A 19,091-nucleotide genomic window follows, 5' to 3' on the forward strand; every position below is an offset into this window, starting at 1 on the left:
CCTTGTCTCTGGTGAGCCAGTGAGCAGAAACTGGAACCCAAGTGCATCCTGTTCTGTATATCTTGTAATATTGTTACACAGTTGTTTTCCTGTAAGTCAGTGATTTATGCCTTAAGACTTCACTCCTTGTAAAATACACTGCAAACCAGATAAGTTAAAAATGCTCAAAACTCAGCCAAAATTTGTCAGAAAAGTACTGTGACTTTATGTAGCTGCAAGGAAATTTTTATCTGTGGTTGCAATTTCCAGATTCCATGTGTCTCAAGGGTGATTTAGTCATAAAAACCATGTCAACACCGGATAATCAAACTGTGGATAATTAAACCTGTGTTATCTGTGCATCAGCTGTATAGTATGTCTGTGCTCATCATGTTGAGTCAGGTGTAGTTTACAGCACACATCTGCTCTTGCTGCGGTTGCTACACGTTGGTTAACTACCCCAGAGCATCTGGATCAGCTCCTGTGGGCTGTAATGCACGAGCATTTTTGGGAACCTAGGAATCTCTGGCCTGGTGAAAGCAGCTCTCACAAGCTCTCCGATTCCCATGCTATCCTCCAGATAACTTTCTCAAAATGGATGCCAGCACAAACCCCTAGCTCTCGTTCTGTGTTTGGCAAGAGCTTTTGGAAGCTAAAATGAAGCACAGAAGGCAATTTTGGCATTCTCTGTAGCACAGTGAGGAGGTTGAATGGTAACACACCACTCTGTAGCTCTTTCTGTGGCTCCCTCAGAGCAGCTGTGTAAATGCTGCATTTGACTCACCTGGTGAAGGGTCTTTTCCCAGGCTGAACCATGACTTCCATGGCAGTTGCCTGTTCTGCTGACAGGTGCAGTGACTAATGGACCTACCAAGCTGAGGGGCTCCAAGATACACATTCTTTACCATCTCAAATCCAGAAAATGAGGTTGCAGAGGAGGGTGGTGATTACTCTGTGGGATGAAGTGAGGTGGGACTGGGGCCAGATTGTTGTGTGTTTGTTAAAGAAGTTCAGGGCAATCTGTTTAGCAGCCTGTAGGTAATGGAAGAAGTTACCTGGCAGAAAGGCAGCTGGGGTTGCTGAAACAAATCTGGGAAAATAATTGGCAGGGTGCCAGACTGCTCGATGGAGAGAGAAGCCTTAGGGGATCATGGCATATGCAGACAACGAGCTGTCAAATTCAGCATGACAGTTTTCTTTCAGTGCTCTAAATCTGGAAGAGCCAGATATGTCAAACCTGATCCATTCTCGTGTCCATGTGAGGTAGGTAGTAGGAACAGAGCTCCTCAGAAGAGTAAACCACCAAAGGCAGATTTCTGAAGCACTAAGGCTGAGAAAAGCAGAAAAGCAATAGCATTGTTCTGTTTCTCAAGAATACAACATACAGAAAACCCCAACCCAAAATTCCATGCTTCTAAATGATATTCCCAGAGGTCAGCATTGTAAACAGCACCCACAATTTACCTCTTGCAAATTCAACTCAGCTGTACTACAGTTCTTTGCAAACACTGGTCTCATCAAATTCCTGCAAGAGCAAGTAAAATTGTATGGAATAATGAGAACTTGGAAAGGATAGGGGATATGGGCTGAACCATTTTGTGCCAGCTTTGAAAGTCAGAGCCAACTTGACACTGGTCAAAATAATGAGTTCAAGGTAGTTTGCGGAGTAGGTGGAGTGACAAAAGACAAAACACAGTTTTTATTTATTGCATTGGCTCTCTTCTTAAAGAAATACAGTTTTTTCTGCAGTAGCAATATGCCTGCACAGGATGATTTTTAAAGGCATTTTTAGACACTCCAAGATGAGTGTAACATCTACCAGCATCAGCTTGCTTGATACATTCTAGTTGTCTTTTCATCATGGGCTTACAGCAGTGCTGCTATCTGACTAGCTAAGTCCAATTCCTAAGAAATAAAATCAAAAAGACATTCAGGACATGGAAAGAGTAAAGCAGAGAATGAAAAAGCAGTCTGAAGGAAGAGAGTAGCTCAGATTTCATGAACCAAATATGTGAGGATTTTCTGCAACTTTCCAGAAAGGATGGTGCAATTCAGTGTTTCATTTCATCTCAAGATCAAATAAATAGCCAGGATGATAAAGCTGTTTCAACTCAGTCCTTCTCTCAGCATCCTGTTCTTAGCCAGAAACTGTGTTTTTTTAAAGAAGATCAAAATGGTTGTGATGGATGGGAGAGCTCAAGCACCTGAAAACCCATGTGTCCATCAAAGCTGTCTCACATCACTTCTCTTCTGGGTTTGCTCTCCTTTTTCATATTAAGTAATATTAAAGGCTGCTTTTTTTTTTTTTTTTTTTTTTTTTTTCCCAACAAAAGGATGAAATAAAAACAAACTTGGACAGGAAAAAAGTGAGTATCTAGAGCTTTATTACTCAGAAATTACAGTGATGAATCCTGTGTGTCTGCAGTTGTAATTATTTATAAATACAGTACATATACTTCTAAAAATCTTTCCTGGGTTGTATCAGGTGTCATCCAAGAAAGCTTTGACCCAGAGGCAAAGCCAATTGCTCAGAATGAGTAAGGTTGGGTGGGAAAGAGGGATCATCCACATCAAAGTCTGTTACTGTTCCTCAGCACTGAAAAAAATCCAGAGTGCATGTACAGAAAAACAAACAGTAAATCTGCAATTAAAAATACACTTTTTAGATGAGCAGCTGCTTAATGCAATGATTTTTGATTTTTTTTTTTTTAGATGCATGTGGAAGTAGTTTTGGTACAGACCAGTAGGGATTAAAGGGTTAAAAATAGATAATTTATTTTCCTGTAAAACAGCATGTCTTACAGGAATCAATTGCATCCAGGTTTTCTGAATAGTTTTGCAATGCAATAATTCTTTTAAATTGGTTGGCAAATACATGAAGGGGGTTCCAAATGAAGGCACAAAAATTTATGAAATTGGTTGAGAACTGTAACCAGTTGTTTTTGTTTTTTTCAAAGAGAAGCAGATGAAAATGAGCATTAGTACATAGTAGTCTGAGGAGTGTCTTAAAAAACTACAATTAATTGTAGTTTCCCTTAGTCTTTTTAGAGCTTTCTCTGAGCTACTGTATTTTGAGGCATTCATTAGTTGTATTCATTAGAGTTAATTATTAAAAAAAATAGATGTAATTTCTGTTGGTGTCTTTAAGAACTTACTTTTTTGCCAATAGGCAGCACCCAATAGCCCAACTTCTAAAATGGCAACCCCAAACAACAGATTTCTGTATGCCCTGAAGTCTCCCCATGCCTTGTGATGGGGCAGGGGAGGTTTATGGGGTGTTGCAGGTGTCCAGCAGCACCCAGTGGGACACACACTGGAGCCTGAGAAAACAACCTCCGTGGAAGCTGCTCTTGGAGCAGTGTGACAGCATCCTGTGTCAAAAGCTGTAGAGGCCAATCCTTCCCATGCAAAGCTCTGGAGTCCTTCCATGTTGGAGAAGGAAGGGTAAGTCTAATAATAGCTCAGAGATCCTGATCCTGCTATTCTGTGTTAATTTGGGGGGAAATGAAAAAAAGCCTCTAAACTTTCCTTTTTTAGGTTAGTAGACATGTAGACATGTTTACTCCTTTTTGGATTATCCAACAAAGCAGAAATATCCAGAAAAGAGCAATTCTTTCTTTGTCTGAAGGCCTGTTTGTGGTGTCCTAGGCAGCCACCCCTTTCTGTGGTGCAGCACGCTGGTGTGAGGCCAGAGCTCACTGATGTTACAAGGTGTGGTTGTGCAGGGCTTGCACACGGGCAAATACAAACACACAGGGCAAGAGGCTTCCTAATGAACAGACTTCCAAATCTCTGCTGCGCTTGGAGCAAATAATTCTTTTGATTGCCTGAGCAGCAGAAGAGGCTTCACACATCTTTAAAATCATAGGAACGTGGAGTGGTTTGGGTTGGAAGGGACGTTAAAGATTTCCTAGTTCCAGCCCCCCTGCCATGGGCAAGGACCCCTCCCGCTAGACCACGTTGCCCAAAGCTCCCTCCAGCCTGGCTCCCGCCGTACTCTGTGTCCTCATCATTGGTGTGGAATGGTTCATGGTTTGACAACTTTCCTGTACAAGTGTAAAGACCACAGAGGGAATGGCTATATCTATTCACAGAATCACAAGATTGGAAGAGACCTTAAAGATCAAGTCCAACCCAGCCCTAACACCTCAACTAGACCGTGGCATCGAGTGCCACATCCAGTCTTTTTTTAAACACATCTAGGGATGGTGACTCCACCACTTCCCAGGGCAGACCATTCCAGAACTTTGTCACTCTTTCTGTGAAAAACTTTCTATGCTTTATCTGTCTTTTAAATTCTGCTTTGATCCTATTCTGAGTAAATCTTGACCTTTATTTTGAAACACTATTTTTAAATTCAGATTTCCTTCTGTAAAAGACCATCAAAAGCTGAAAGATTACTGTCCCACGGTACAAGAGGCGGGATGCTGTTAGTTTTGCCAAACACCTATCACAAATATGCAGGAAATACGACATAAATTCATTTTTCTTCAAATGTTTTCTGCAGTCAAGATCCCAGGCTATTAGATTAACTCCAGGGACTATAAAGACAATAACTTGAACTCCAAGTCCCAGGACAGTAGCCAGGTTTCATGTGGTCTTCGGGGATGGAAACAAAAACCCCACCAAAAATAATAACTTCCTTTCACCATTGAAAACAGTGAACTCCACATGTCAGCTGCATTTCAGAGTCTATTAAACAGTAAGAGAGGTCAACTCTTCTATCTGGAAGGTCATAAAATTGATGACCATTAAAACTTGATTCTTATCCAAATCCATTTGTAAAATAAATTTGCATATTTTCAAGGACACAAATTACTCTATAGGGACCTAGACTTGGAGGAAAACATACGTTTCCTCCTTTTCAGTCCTCAAAATGCTAAGACCACTGAGTACTGAAAAATATTAGAAGTTTCAGCCAATCTCCTGACTGATGCTTGAGTCTCCTTCTCAAACAGGAGTTAAACAGGGTTTCTGACCTTACAGGCAGGATATACCTTTATTCCATAACATCAAATTGTAAGAAAACCTGAAAAGATTGTCCTTTGAACTTTGACTTCTGTCATTAAAATTTCCTTTGGTGTCACACCTGTCTTCTTTCACAAACTGCTGTAGGCATACTTCTATTAACTGAGCCTTATGCTGTATTTACCTATATTTTTTGTCATGATAAAATTTTTTCAAGTGGAAAACACTATGGAAAAGAATGAAAAGCAGATACTTTTTCTAAGCTTTTAGACATCCAGGTATTTTTTCCCAAATATGAAGCAATATATCTTACAGGAGACTCCATAGAGTATGGGTTTTCCAATAAATTAAGATAGTCATTAAAATAAAAAATACAAATATTTTAATAAGTTTTCTGTTTCCACTTTCAGTTCCTGAAAAACACTCGGATAAATTGGCAGAGCATTTCTCTTCCCCAAGTCTCTTTTGTGCTCCAGCATGCACTGGGAATTAATTCCTTTCCTCTAAAGAACAAAGCCATCAATCTCTATGTCCTGCCACTTCAAATTCAAGCTGAATGCTGAAGAGAAAAAAAATAATGATTGGCAGAGCTTGGAGAGGGAGCCAGGAGTGCCAGCTCATCCAGCAGAAAATTTCATGTGAAACTATTCCTAGTCCAAGGAAACCAGACCAAAACTCTCACTTTAACATCCATCACTGATGGAAACAAAAGCTGTCATGTATCTGAGTATGTTCCAACTCAATGAAGGGACAAGGAAAAAAGAGGAACCCCCAGCTGTGACAGCACATATGAACAACATCTCTTCATGAGGGAAATAAAGCACCAAATTAAAATTTATGGCTTCCCAGTAGCATTACATACCCTGGGAACAGTGAATGTTTTGTTCCTTCCCAAAATGACAAGTGTTAAGATCATAAAATCAAACTCAACTGGAGTAGCAAATTGATTCTAGACTATCTAGTTCTTGCAGGCTATGTCATGCCGAGTGGAGTTGATGGTTGGTTGCCTAGGGCAGCAAAATATTAGGAATAACAGTATTTAGTGGCTGTTCCTCATGAGCGTGCCTCCAAGAGGGGAGGAGGTGTGTTCATGTGTTACTGTGCTTAGCACAGCAGAAACCCTAGAACTGAGTCAGTCCTGAGTGTTGCCTTTCTAGCCAACTTTCCAACAGCAATGAACTAATAGCATTTCCAAAGGTTAACATTTCTGTAACTTTGCCAAATGGTAGGGTCATGCCCTGTTTTTCTGCTTAATACAACTTACTTCCCTCATTTTTTTTCTCATGACCTTTTCCCCACTATTTGCCACCATCCATTTTGGCCCTTTCCCATATTGCTACAGACCTCTAACATACTTCAATGTTTGTGTTTTGCTCTCTCTGCAAGGAAGGGCTGCAGAGCTGCTGTAGCAGTAACTACTCTGCGTAAGTTGTAGCTGCTAGCCATGCAACAAACAAGGCAGGTCTGAAACTTCTTAACAATGTTTTTCACAAGTATGGTGTTTTAATCTTTTCCCCTTGGATGTTGCATGCTATTTCTGATACAGCTGATGTTGATGTCTCTGAGGCCCTAAAGAGATTTTGGCTTCTGTGCCTCTGTGCCATCTCCTGTCACAAAAAAAGCTATTCAGTAGTACAAAATGCACTGAGGACAGATCAGGCATTTACTAAGTAGAGATGCCACTCAACCAAAAAAAGGGAGAGGCAGAAGTAAGAGACGATCCCTGTGCAAATATGTCACTCTTCTGTGAAGGACTCTGAAGAGATTGCCAATATTTACTGTACCCTTGTGCAGTTTTTTGGGCTCTATTATTCCCTAGGTCTCAAAGAAACCAATCTTCAGAACTAAATCCACTGTGACCATATTCTCTAGTTAGATGTCCAATTTGTTTGCATCTTTGGAGCAAGGTGCATTTTTTGTAGCCCAACAGCCTCTGCAGGTGGCACAGCAGAAGAACCCACAAAGTGAGCAGGGGATTGCCCACAAGCTTTATCCAGACTCTCATCTGCAGCCACTAAACAACTAAACATGCAGGGCTGAGGGTTACAGAGGAAACCTCTACTAACAAATTTGTCATAGCAAGAGCTCACCCTGGGCAAGGAGTTTGTCCCCTCCAGACCCTTGGCTTCCTCAGACTGCACAGAAATGTACCAGGTGCAGGATTAATGAGTGACCGAGACAGTAATACCCAATCTCATATGATCCCTAGGTGACATCCAAATTCCTGTAACTATCCAATTAACAACAAAATTTTCCTCCAGGACCTGGCCCTGTGTTGCATTCCATGGACGTACTTCCATAGCCAGTACTGCCTGAAACTGCCTTCTGCTGGAAGTCCTGCTTGGACTGTAGGGGAAGGCAGGGAAAGGTCTGAGTAGTTTTTTAATGAGAACAGGGTTTTTTCCCTCCATTTCTTGCTTGTGCAGTAATGGCTGAACTTCCATTCCTTTCTTCTTGTGAATGAAATATCAAAATACACAAAACCACTGAATGGCAGGCAACTGAAACGCTGGGAAATCTGGAATCAGGAAATGGCAGCTTCTCCAGGTTAGGATCTGAAAGAGAGGTTTCAACCTAAGCCTTTTCACCATGCTTGCCTCTGTTCTCACCCTAGGTTTTAATGTAAATCATTGCCTAAATCAGCTGCATGAAGCCAACATGAAGTGAAGCAATAGGAGAAGGATGTGTTGGCAAAGAAAAGGGTATTTTGGATATCCCAGCGGTAAGGTGGTCCACAGAAAATGCAGGAGAGGCAAAGGAATTGTACAGCATGATCATCCATTGGTGCTAATGGGTGGAGGGATCAAAAGGGAGAAACAAACTGGGAGGCTAAAGGTGCTGGGTATGGGTGTGAGGAGGGACTGTGACACAGCTGGCAGAGGATGTGCCTCTGAGGCCAGGGGGATGTGTCAGAGGAAGCAGGTCCCTGCCCAGCTGCTCCCAGGCCATCCCACTGACGTGCTGGCCCCAATCCCACCTGGTGATGCTGACAGCCTGGCCCCCCTGCCCCCCACTGCGCACCAGCTCCTCACCAAAGACAACAATCTTCACTTGCTTTTCAAACTCAGACTTGGGACTTGTATTTTAGCTTGAAGATAAACATTTTGAAAGCTGTCTTCTTTCTCACAGTGCCGGCACAAGTTGTTTTTATTATCTTAGGAAAGCTTTTCTTGCCCAGGCCAATTTGTTCACTGTTTGTCTTGTGGAACTGGCCTATAAACCAGCTTTTAGGGATTTATTGTATGACATTATCAAGAAAGCAATCTTTGAAAAAAACTGAAATCACTTACAACAACACTTTTTTCTTCTTTGCAAATGGCTTCATAGAAGCCAAATTATCCAAGCTGACCACCCAAACCTACTGGACAATTCTTACTCCAGACGAAAAAGTTTAAGTTTAGTAATGTTTTAATCCTAAAATATTTTAAGTGATGATTTAGGCAAGAAAAGAAAGTTCTTCCAGTAGGGGAGAAACAAGACTGTTTTTTTCAGAATTGCAAATTTTGGAGTCAGCAAAGCATGGTAAATGCAGGGACATATAAGTCCTGCTCTTTGATGGATTTGTGTTGTTTTACACACTCACACTCACACACACACACACATGAGCATGTTTTCTTATTTAAAGAAAGAAAGCAATGGGAAGAGAGAAGAGCAGTGACTATTCAACCCCCGCATTTTATGACTGTTTTTTTCTTACAGACTGAACCATTTGAGTGTTGATTGTTGACTTTTTAAGAGATTACCTTTGAAAATTTTGACATTCACAATAAATGTGCTATTCATTTAGAGGAATTCAGTTATCTTAAACTGTAACAAATATTTAATTTTCTTTTTTTTCTCTGACATATTTCTGTATAATCCTTTTTTGACCTAATGCCAGTATTTTTCAGATGACTGTAATTTTATTGCTTTCCTACAGACAAAGGAAAAAGGCATGTCGTTCTCAAGTGATCCTCAAAAAGAACAGAAAAGCAGGACTGTTGTAAGTAGAGGAGACTTCAACATTTACATTTTATTACTATTTGAAAGGCAATTTGATGGAGGAGAGAGTTCTGCTTTTAGTCAGAGCATCCTTATATGTCTCATTTCTGAAGCACTTCTTCTGCACTAAGAAAATGTTGCCAGACTCTTAAAAGACTATCCAGAAAATTAAAGAAACCCACTGGAAATCTGGCTCTTTTCAGGGATCCCTACATTTACTGTCCTTATCATCTAGAACCCCCCCACCTTTTTTCCTTGGGATGGTCTTACATTTGTGACTGCTGATGCAACTGCCCTTAAAATCTCCACTCCCTCTCAGTTCCTGCATGTTGTGGTCATCACTGACATTAGTCAGAAACTATAAGGTATTTACTGTATTAGCTCTGATTTTATATTCTATGCCATGGGAATACCCAGGAGATCTTTGATCTTTGACTTTCCACGAATGCTTACAGCAGACCAAGGTTGTATTTGCACTGAGTTTAAACATTTCCTTCCCCAGGACAACAATTATTGTGCTATTTCCTATTCTGCTGTAAGTTAAAGCTGTGAATAACAATGGTGAGGTCTAATTGCCCCCTGCTGCCCAAGCAATCGTTGACCAACCTGGCAGCTTTAGGGAACAATGCAATTCTCCTCTCAGATGTTCTTGTCTCCCTGCCCTGGGAGAGCATTTCTCCACTTCTGCTCTGGGGACCACTCCTTTCTGCAAGACTTCAGAGAATGGTTTTTGAGATAATTCTAAAACAAAGCAGCTCCCCACTATCTCCCCCATCCCAAAACTGGCCAAACTCTCACACACATGCTGTCTCTGCTTTCAGAGGGCAGCCTAATCTCCAGTTGGTTATTCGTGAAAGCTGTTGCATTAGGACTGCTCAAACAGTCTGCAGCTTAATCCACAAAAAAGCTAGTGGAATTTGGATTAAGGAGCATGGAGAAACACTTCTTTGGAGGAGTCTGTCCACTATTTCATTTATTTGTGAAGACACAAAATACCTGCCTAATGTGTTGTCTGTACTCTTTAGAGTCAATGACAGATTGCAGTATCAGGCTTCCCTCTTCCACCAGGTGCTTAATGCTCATGAATGAAGCATACTAATAGCAACTAATTATTTATTAGTACTATATTTATTAGTACTGCTAATAAAACCAGCAAGGTAATATTAATTTATTGCACTCTTTTTGTCTAGTGGACACCAGCTCAGATGTTGCTGAAGCCCTTACTGCCACTGTTGCAGTAAGCCAGGTTGGCCTTTCCAATATAAATAGCACTCCTGGAATATCTCAGCTACCACCTAGCCTCTGGTCAAATGCAAGTCTTCTTCTTTCCTCACAGCTGCACTATAAAGAGAAGAGGTGGTTGTTGCTATGGACAGAAGTTCACATTACAGCTTTGTAGCTGCAGAAAGCCAAGACTGAATCTAACAGCTCCATCAGCCTGTGGAAATTGCTGTGCTGCTCCCAGTTAGTCTAGTCTGAGCACACTGTGGTGGATTTTAAATAAGGGGTACAGTGAAAGAGTAGAGGGAGAGAAAGAGATTAAAGTGAGGGAGAGGAAAGAAGAAAGAGACGGAGGGAGGGAGGGAGGGAGGGTTGTCCAGGGTCCTGGGGGTGCCTTTTTATAGAAAATATTTTCCCACTCTGAACCTAAATTTATTGCATTTAATGCAAATTTGTTCTTGTGAGCAGTCTGTTCTTTCTGACCTTTCTGGAAATGAGCCAGAGTGCTTTGGGGGGCAGAAGTGGTGTTGATCCACTTCTACTGGATCAGCCTTTGGTTAACAGTCCATGCCCACTTCTCAGTCTCATTCTCATGCTTGCACTCCACTGTGCTGTGCTTATTTCCAAGAGCCAGAACAAGAACATTTGTCCCAGAAGAGCGCTGCCCTTCCTCTGTATGCCACCCTTGTCCAGACACATCCTGTTTTTTCTCACAGTCATGGTTATTACCAACAATCCTTGGTTGCTCCATAACTATCTGGCTATCAGTGTTTGAGACATACAGATTGGCCCCTTGTCTTCTGGCTTCCGCAGCTGCCTTTTATCGAAGAGAATTATTTGCACTGCAGACACACCCAGATGCCTCTGAGCACTCAAAACCGCTGCATATGAGGCTGACCCAGAAGGATTCAGGACAACACTGTAAGTAGAAGATGTCAAACACAAATGTGTGCAGAGGACACAGACTGGTGCCCTGACTGCTGACAGCTCTGGTGCCTCTTTCCTCACCAGGGACACAGCAATACCCCAGAGCCCTGCTGTGAAAGGCACATGGAGGGCATGGGGAAGAGGCAATAGGAGTTGTTGCTCCAGAAAGGAGGAGGCCAGGTTTTAGAACTTAAAATAGATAAATAGTGATAGATAGGTACTTATTAGATACTTACTTAATCTGATTTCATTTTTTTGGAAAAGGGAACCAGAAGATTGCCCTACCCACAAGCAGCCAGGAATTCAGGAGAGTCTCTTACCTGTACTAGGACACAATATTTTGTAACTGCAGGCTCAAGGCACGAGTCTGAACGCTTGCCAGTAACCCCCAGCTAACCTCAGCAGTTTGGTCACTAGCTATTAAACAGCTGAAGTAAAGCACAGACACCCTGGTATCTGCTGTGGCTTCTGCAGTCTGTGAGCATCAACATTTGCTGAAACAGATTTAGGACCATTCCTGTAATTTTTTTGGACTCTATTCTTGTAGTTTGATGCTGAGATAACCTTAACCATTGCTCTAGTGAAGTGCATGTTGCACGTTTTACCCTGTTCAATGCAGCCCAGCTGCCACCTCACTCTGCCAGTGGCTCGGTGTGTTTCAAGGCACCATTTAGCATAACAAAATGAATTAACATAGGCTTGAGTTTTGGCCAGATAAACATGGTGCATTTTTAAGGTATGATTTTGTTTTGGCCAATGGTTAATGACATGTTTAAAAATGTGATATTATTTTGCATTAGAAAACTTATTTATGCATCATAAATAACTAATTTTACTGAGTTTTAATGGTATTTACTGCGTGCTGCACAACCTCAGTTCTAAGAAAAAAATAATAAAAAGGTGCACTGAGAGGCATGGAACCTGGCACTCTAACGACCACATTATAGGGTAGGTAAAATTACATGTTGATCAGTGCCACCTAAGTATGTGGTTAACCACACATACCCACAAACATTTTTTTCTCCAAAACACATATATCAAGAAGAAAAATGTCCTGGTCTTGGGCACAGCTGGTAGCACTGCTTTGTTCTCTGCTGTAAAGATCACATTTTGAGCTGATCATATAAGTGCCAAATTTTTCCCATCTGAGAGGAAGTTTTTCATATGAGGACTTTACCTCAGAGTGCCACCAATGGTTGTTTATGGTCAGAGAATTTAACAGTGTGGTTTAAGTTCAGTGAAGGTAGTGAAAACGGTTTATTTCTTAGCAAAACAACAGCACTGGATATAATTTCTTTTTAACACAGAAGGAAAGAAGCATCTTGTCCTGAGGGCAATATGAAGTGCTGCCACAGCACCCTCTGGACTGCTGCAGAAGAGTCAAGGCTGAGCAGAAGTCCTCTTTTCCCAATAGTCTGGCTCTTCCAGTTCCTGAAGACACTGCTGATAGTCTCCAGTTCAGACTGGGAAAGGATTTCAACTTGTACTTTTAAACTTCACATTAATGTTTTGACCACTAAGAGGTACCTGGAGCAGTGCGTACCCTGACCTCACTTAGGCCATAGAAAGCCATTTGTTTTGTAAAGTGCTGCATCCTTTGAAGCCATGCCCACCTCTTGGGCCCAGGGCACCTCCCCATGTAGCTGGTGGATGGATGATGCATCCCTCATCTGCTCTGAGCAGTGATCAAGGTGAGCAGAGGTTTCCCTTCATGGACAGGGATGGCCATGAGAGGATGCTCAGCGTGTGCAGTGTGATGGTGCTGGCAGAGCTCTGCAGCATGGTGGCAAGCAGCTTGGGGGAAATGCCATTTTTTAATCAGCACATTCTTTGCAAAATCACAGTTTGTCTGTGCTATAAGTGTTTAGGAAATGTGTCTGGGAAGTACACGTCAGGGATGCTTCTGGAGTTAAAGTGAGTACTTGTTTGACATAAGTGGGAAACATGAAAGGCTCAGCTCAGTCAAACACGTGCAATCAGACCTTGGATCAGGGAGGAAGGGCTGATGTTCAGATTGCTCCTTGGCAAAATTGCCCCAAGACTTCTCTGCTTTCCCTGCCCTTTCATGGGTGCCCTTTTGGGCTCCCAAATGAAGACTTTGCTGACTGCAGCTGAAGATTAAGGGAGCACAATAGACCGGAAAGTAAGAGTCCATTTATCCCTGGCAAAGGCTGCCTTTTTCTAGTTTCGATGGAAAAGAAGACGAAAGTCCACGGAGCACTTGAGTGAACAACAAATGGCACAAGAACAAATGCAGTGAAAGGGAATGCCAAGGTTGTCATCCCCCATCAGCACTTTGGATGGGTTTCCTGCTCGGAGGAGCACGGGGGAGGCTGCGGGACCTCGTGCAGGAAGCAGGTGGTTTGCTTTACCCGGAGCCATGCGTAATGGCCAGTGAGCTGTGCCGCACGCCGGCCAAGCTACAGCAGATGGGCTGCAGTTTGCTCCACTCAAGGATATTTTTCATGTTATGTGTGGAAAAGAGCAGTAACCCTTGTTTGTTATATGAGGCCTTGTAGGATTTTATTTGGAAGAAAGCCATTTTTGAGATTAAAAAAAAAAAGCCATTAAAAATGTGAGTCACTGTAATCACTTTTAAAGTGCTCTGACAGGGCCTTTTATTTGCAAAGACTTCACTATTAAAAGAATTTTTTTTTTTAATGAAAAACTCTACCACAAATTATCTCAGGCTAATTGAGGTGATATTAGGGATCTGTTCATTTGAAATTACAAAGAAAAACCACCCCAAACACCTCAGAGCACTGGATCCAAGCTATTCACTATGTAAAGCTGCCAGCAAAATAGCTGCATCTGTTCTGTGGCTTAACATAGCACCTTGGGCTGTAAAAGCACAATATTCCCTCCACTGCAAAGGTATTTCAAATACCAATATTCCCTCCACTGAAAAGGTATTGCAAATCCTATATCCCCAAAAGGGCTGAGGGACACTCATTCCTTGTTCAGAGAGAGGCAGGACCTGAAGAACAGGATCCACCCAGGAGCTGGACCCTGTGGGTTTCCTTGGGAATCTCAGCATGGGTAGATCCACAGCCTGAGCAAATAAATGGCTCCAAAGATGCCAGGGCTGGTATGCACATCCCTACTCTTTGGGGTTTGGATGTCCCAGCCAGCATTGCCAGATGCTTCTGTCCTCTTGGAGGGAAGATGCTCAAAGTGCTGCTTTCAGAACACAGGTTCACTGTGAGGCTGTGAGCAGTGAGGGACAGAGAGAGCAGAAACCTTTTTGTCATATATTATCATCTGTCAAATATCAGCACCTTTTCTCTCTGGTGCACCATTGCCGTCCTTGAGAAGAGACCAACTGACCTGGGTAGGGTCTCCCCACATCCAGGCACTCCTCCCAGTGTGGTATTTACTTACCACACCTCAAACAGTCACTGAATTTGTCACCCTCCTCCCAAATCTGGGCTGAGCTCTCAAATCTCTCAGGTGCTGAAGAAAGGGCAGCTCTGTGATGTTGCTTGTTACCAGTGCCAGGTACCACCATACCCGTGTCAGACCCTGGGCCAGAGGCTTTCAAAGTCTCCTGCTGTTCTGGACTTCCTGGAGACCTCTGGGCAGGGGCACCTACTCTTTGGACCACCACCAAACTCAGCAATGAGTCAGAAATCAAATCACTGAAAGGCATTGAGGCTGCTGCATCTCTGGGAGTGCAAAACAGCCAACAATAAATTACAGTGTCAAAAGAAAGCATAGACACCTCCCCGGAGAGGTGGCAGGGCTGCAGCTGTGGGAAGAGGGGAAGCCAGGCATCCAACCACAGCACGCTGGGTCTCATCCTGTTCTGTGCAACTTCTTCAGTGCTGCTACAATCTGATTTTTACTTTGTGTTTGGCTAAATGCAGACACTGGAAAAATGGAGAGAAAGCAGAAAATAACAACAGAAAACAATTTGAGGGCTGACAGTATCTGATGGTGAGAGACTTAGAAGGTTTGTCTCTAGCTTAGTGAAAAGTCCATCATACCGTATTTTGCTGGAGGGACTTAGCAAGTGCTTTAAACCACTGGCAAAAGGCAAATAGCTGAAAGCTAAACAAGTTAAAATAGACATAAGGCAGAGTTAAAAAGCAAACAATGACTCATTGCTAGTAAAAATTACTAATGGCATTGGTGGTTCCTCTACTTTGACTAGTAGGAGAGGATGGGCTGTTTTCTTCTGTAGATGGGTCAAAGGGTTCACAGAAGTGCTTGGAGGAGGTTGCCTGACTTGAACTGTAAAGAAGGCCAGGTCAGATGACATAAAGCTGCCTTCTTATATCAACAACCTTCATTATTCACAGTGCTGAATCAAGTTCTGCAACACATCCACGCACCCAGAATCCAGTCAGTATTGTTGGGACGTGTTGTTAGTTCACTGTTAAATATTGTCAGCAAAAATAAACACAAGGGTAACTGCGCTGCTTAGTCATAGTAAATTATATTCCTCAGCTCTTTTGCATTGTAAAGCACAGAACAGCAGTTCTTGAGAAATCAATAGAAGGTCCAGTAGTGTGTTGTTGTATTCTGTTACTGTACAATGTGTTACCAGCCACGACCTCCAGTGACAGGTAAGAGCTGCTTAATTGGCAGCCTCTGTGCCGTGGAAGCATTCTCTCCTAACTCTGGGCTGAGGGCACTGGAGAGCATTAGACAGCATAAAGCTCTGCACCTGGTACACATGCTATTGAAACTCAAGAAAAACTTTAAAATTTTTTTCAAATGGGGAGAAAACTCCCGATCTTGTGCTCATGTTGCTCTGGATTTATGCCCACAAGCTATCAAATGGAAGACAAATGACAGTGCTGTTATTTCAAGCAGTTTAATGATTCTGGCAAAAGACCTGGCAGCAGAATCCAAAGATTTCATCTAGGCAAGGCAATGCCTATTCCAAGAGTGGAAATCTTCAACTGGAGAGCTGGCAAGTGCATGTTTGTGCTGGAGGCTTAAATCAATCATTTCTATTTTTCCCAAAGTGATTTAGCAAAGTACAGAAATTGGCTCCTTCATCAATGGCCACTGGCCACTTTTCTTGTTTAAGGTATTAGTGCCATGGACTAGAGTGATATATTGACTTCATGTAAAGCAGTCAGTGTTAGCACCACCTGTTTAATCATTCCTTTACAGTAGCTGCAGTTTGAAAACTGTCAACAAGTGCCTTGTTGACATTGTCAAAAAGGAGCCCAGGAGACCACTGCACATTTCTGGTTCCCTGGAGTAATTCCCCTGTGTTCATGCAAAACTTTCCTGCCACCACAATACATTTCTGAGTCTGCTGCCCAGCAGTGTCCCTCTCATTGCTACCTTGGGAACTGACAGATTCCCCTGGGATTGATGCCTGAGTCCATTAGCAAGCAAAATACTGATGGAGATTTGTACTATGAAATGCACTTTGAAAGTCTTGGACAAGCTTTAGAGGCCTAACTGCAAAACTGGGATTTAGATTAAATAAAAAACCTACTCAGCAGCCACCTAATCCTTTACTTAGGCCTGGAGATTCTTGAGATTCTGTGGATACCAAAACTGTCCAGGCTTACTCTAGTGGTAATCAGAAAGTAAATGGAATGTAATCCAAGACTGCATGTTTAAGGTTTATACAACTTCCTTGTTGAGCACTCTATAAACACTTCATGGGAATATTCTGTCAGTACAGTATCTTCTTATCAGAGCAATCCTGTGTTGTACAGATATCACACAGTCTAATTTCCCTAAAGGGAAGACCCAGCAAGAGCTCTGCTTGAAAGACAGTACATGCCCTGTACTGATATGGCACTGATACGATGCTCAAAGCATCCCATTTAGCATGTCTCAAAAATATGTTTATGTGCAGCCTCGGGGGCCAGATTGGATACATGTGCTCTGAACAGATTTAGCACATGGCAAGAGGACAAGGATCCTTCCTACATGGTCAGGAGTGGTTAATATGTAGTGATGTATTTGCCAGTGCTGCCTCCTTTTATGTTATAACTAAAAGGCTACATCAGCCAGGTGCTTGGGAGGTGCCTCTACAAATTTTGAAACATCTCCCATCTGCCAAGGGAATGTTGTATTTCCTTCCTGCTCCTCTAGGCGGAGAATAGTCATCCTTCACTCCCAAACTGGTGGGAAATAAATAAAAAAGCAAAACCCAAACTAAAACCACAACAAAATTAGATGAAAACACTATTTATTCACTGATGTCCCTGACTGTATCCCAGAACCCAAAAACATTGCAAACTCAGGATTTCTCAAACTCCTGAGAATGGAGACCACTAAACATTTCTCTATATTTTGCTCCTGAAATGGCCTTGGTTTGTAAATCTTCCAGCTTGGCTCTCCAATAATTATGGTACTTAGCCTCTATCTCCTTTCAGCTAGTTGCTAACACAGTCCAGTTGATTTCTGCAGAAGGAATGAACAAACAATCTTGAACAAGAAAAATGTCAAGCCTCAGAGGACAGTAAAAAAAGGGCACACTGACAGACAGCTCAGTATAATCATCTGCACCCAGTGTTATAAAAGAGAGTGTTTTTCTCTGCAACAACCATCAATCCTGCATAAAGAGGGCTGGAAGGAGATAGTGCATGGGTGAGAACAGTTTGTGTGTAGAAGACTTTTCAGTCCATTCTTCTGGCACTGTTTATACACCTTATTGCAAACAGTCACTGAAAAAAAAAAAGTTAGCCCTTAGGATCATTTATAGTCAGACGTGTCCAGGCTTTTAGCTGACCTTGGGACACTGCTAGTTGCCACAAGCTGGCTATCCTAGCCCCTCTTGGGGCCATTCATCACTGTATACACAAGGCAGTGAGTCTGGCACTTAAAAGAGTTTCAGGAAGCTCTCAGCTGCTTTTGGGGCATGGTGATACAAGAAGAGTGATCTTAGCAGAATGCTTGCTATATAGAGAATCTCAGAAAGAGAGAAATAATATTATGGTTCACCCGAAGCAAGAGAGGTCTCACTCCCTCTCCCCCTTTTCACATCTGTCCCATCACATGTTCCAGTCAGTCTGGCTGGGTCAGCTCAGAGAGCCACCCCAGCAAGGAGAAGGATGCAGATGCTTTCTACAGGATGGGCGAGCTGAACTGGCCCCAGGAAGCCACAGGACCTCACAGCTGGGAAAAAGAGGATGAGCCTTTTGGCAGTGCTGACCCATTCAAGCAGCTTGCCAGGTGCATGAAACCACAGGTTCCAAGCACAGAAACTCAAACCCTTATAAAGTTCGGCCTCTTTCCATTGGTTTTAGATGGCCAGTGCCCTTCCATGCAAAATGTGAGTCTGCCAAAAGCTGGGCTGGAGTGAGTAGCAGGCAATCAGACTGCCAGGTGAACACCAGGTCCCTCCCAGGGGCAAACAGACTAATCCAGTCCAAACTTAGTTTATTGTTTGCCAGCTGAAACTGTTGGTAAATGCATCCTGATATTTTACAGCAAAAATTAAACAGTCTTGCTCTGCTCCAGAGCTCCCATTTCCAGGCCCCTGGCCAGTTAATACTTCATCTCTTGCTGCAGCATGACCAGCAGTGGAACAAGCACTAAATGAGTCCTGCTGGTCCTGGTCTGTCAAAAATCCCAAGCTGGAGCCTGAGGGACCACGTGAGACACTGCCTGCCTACCACACCTTCTCCTGGTTTGATTTCTGCAGATCCCATGGAGGATCTGTTCAGGAAAATTCAGTCTGCAGGCACAAGTTATGCAGCTTATCTGGCCCATATTTTTGATGTCAAGAAAAGCACTGCAAGAAAATAACTCTTTATTAAGGAGAAGGGCTCCAGAGATGTTTTTTATTCCAGTGCAGAGGCTTTTCTTTTAGCAGGCATTTGTCTGTGGTGTTTGTAACCTAAGTATGGCAAGCAGAATCTGAAAATAACATTGGTTAGGAACTGATTCTTGAAACAAGTCATGTCTGTCTCTTGGCAGAGCAGTAATGAATTCTCACAACTGAGTTTTTCCAATTCTGTAATGCATTAATTAGTTGGACTATATTAACATCTCAAAGATCATGTCAAATCATAACTTTTAATTGCACATAATTTCTA

This window comes from Pyrgilauda ruficollis, unplaced genomic scaffold, assembly GCF_017590135.1.
Source record: "Pyrgilauda ruficollis isolate IOZ18807 unplaced genomic scaffold, ASM1759013v1 scaffold25, whole genome shotgun sequence".
Taxonomy (NCBI): domain Eukaryota; kingdom Metazoa; phylum Chordata; class Aves; order Passeriformes; family Passeridae; genus Pyrgilauda; species Pyrgilauda ruficollis.